General features: G+C 44.4%; 1 pseudogene; it reads left to right on the top strand.

The window, feature by feature from the left end:
• Positions 1-1337: 1337 nt before the first annotated feature.
• LOC131922281 (probable ribosome biogenesis protein RLP24) lies at positions 1338-1878 on the top strand (annotated as a pseudogene).
• The last annotated feature ends 387 nt before the right edge of the window (positions 1879-2265 follow it).

Below are 2265 nucleotides of genomic sequence, written 5' to 3'. Positions count from 1 at the left end.
AAAATAAGCACAAATATTTAATTTGCTTGTAATTCTCCCAGTTAGAAATGACCACTTTAGAGTTATAATATTTTTTTTTGATTATTATTATTATTATTATTTTTGTGTGTGTGGCTGAAAAGATGGCTCAGAGGTTAAAAGCACTTGCTTCTCTGGCAGAGGACTCAGGTTTTATTCTCATCACCCATGTCTGGTGGTTCACAACTGTCTATAACGCCAGTCCCAGGGGATCTGACACCTTCTTCTGGCCTTCACAGGCACTGCATGTAGATGGGACACGTACATGCAGGCAAAACACCCACACACATAAAATAAATAAAAAAAACCCCAAAATTTTATGTTTTTCTCTTTGGAGTTCTTTTACATTGCTTTGCAGGTCACAGGATAAATGCAGATGTTCTTTCTTTGCTCCTACCTCCTCCTTCTTTGTATACATAAGTGTGCGTGCGTGCGTGCGTGCGTGCGTGCGTGTGTGTGTGTGTGTGTGTGTGTGTGTGTGTTACTGGGTATTGAACTCAGGGCCTCACACATGCTAGGTAAATGCTCTATCACTGAGCTACACTTCTAGTGTTTTTTCTATTATTATTATTGAAACAATTCCACTAAGTCACCCAGGAAGGCCTTAAACTTATGACCTACTTTTCCAGCCTCCTAAGTAATTGGAATTACAGACCTGAGTCACCATGCCCAGACAGAAGCTTCTTTTTATACAAATATTGAGAAAGCATAAGGGCCCCTGTCCTTCTTCTGTTCAGGTGTTTCATTGGAGTTCAAGAGAGCTACGAAAATAACTCTTCTAAAGCACTGAAGTTTGAGAATGCACCATGGATCTGATGTCACCCTAGTATCCAGAACACTTGACTGTGACTCTTCTGGGTGACACAGACTCCATCCCACGGGAGGACAAATGACAAGAAGTGACATTGTGGATCCCCTGGAAACCCAAAGGGGAAAGTGGTGTTTGTTTAAAAGGGACATTCTTTCCCCAGGGGATAATATAGGTGAATTAAAAAAAAAGAAACACAAAAGGGAAGGACATGAGTGCTTCTAGGTATTGTGGGGGAGACGGTTTACTGTAGATAAAAAAGGGAGAGCGTAGCCAGAGGCAGGGGCATCTGGGAAAGTCCAGAGTAAACATGACCCTGAGCTGGACCATGTGAGGAGGGGGTGTTAGGATTTTGCCCCCACTCCAGCTGCATGACTGCACATGAGCAGTTCAGGAGCTAAGCAAGGGGTCTTGTGTCCTATGTCATCAGTGTGCACTAAGTGATTAAGTATGTGTGGTGTGTTCACGCAATTTGGGCATGTGTGGCGTAGTTCCGTAAGGCTGCCTATGCATGTTCACGGGAACCCTTAAAAAGCTGGACACTGGATGCGGAGTCAACACGAGGATTGAGAAATGTTACTTCTGTTCTGGGCCGATCTACCCAGGCCACGGCATGATGTTCGTCCGCAATGACTGCAAGGTGTTCTGATTCTGCAAATCCACGTGTCATAAAAACTTCAAGAAGAAGCGGAACCCACGCAAGGTCAGGTGGACTAAAGCCTTCCGGAAAGCAGCTGGCAAGGAGCTCACCGTGGACAACTCATTTGAATTTGAAAAACGTAGAAATGAACCTGTGAAATACCAGCAAGAGCTCTGGAGTAAAACCATTGATGCAATGAAGAGGGCTGAAGAGATCAAGCAGAAATGCCAGGCTAAGTTTATAATGAACAGGTTGAAGAAAAACAAAGAGCTACAGAAGGTTCAGGACATCAAAGAAGTCAAGCAGAGCATCCATCTTATCCGGGCTCCTCTTGCAGGCAAAGGAAAGCAGCTGGAAGAAAAAAATGGTCCAGCAGCTGCAGGAGGATGTGGACATGGAGGATGCTTCCTAATGGTGCCTCCTGCAACCAGCCCTGGGCACAGTGGAAACCAGTGGAGACTGTCGGTCTCTAATTTACCGATTGGTTACGTGCTTCCCTCTTATACTGCAGCCTGTAGAAGCATCCATCATGGGTGTTAGATCTCAGCTCAATGTTCCGCATCACCGTGCTTTGCTCACATAAACACAAAGGTTTTTATGTAGTTTGTGTGTAGATGAAGGCATGAACTCTGGGCATACCATGGTTTGAGTTGTTGCTTAATGGCACCAGGCAACATTTCTGTGCTGACTGTCTTGCTAGTGTGAAATCTGTCATGATGTATTCTTTTCCTTGCACTAGGATAGTCTGTTTATTAGGGTCATTGAAGCAGAGGTCACAACAAGTAACTAACCATTCGCA

The sequence above is a fragment of the Peromyscus eremicus genome, chromosome 12 (genome assembly GCF_949786415.1).
Source record: "Peromyscus eremicus chromosome 12, PerEre_H2_v1, whole genome shotgun sequence".
Lineage (NCBI taxonomy): Eukaryota > Metazoa > Chordata > Mammalia > Rodentia > Cricetidae > Peromyscus > Peromyscus eremicus.
Note: the sequence above shows the minus strand (reverse complement) of the source record. Positions and strands in the feature narration are given on the sequence as shown.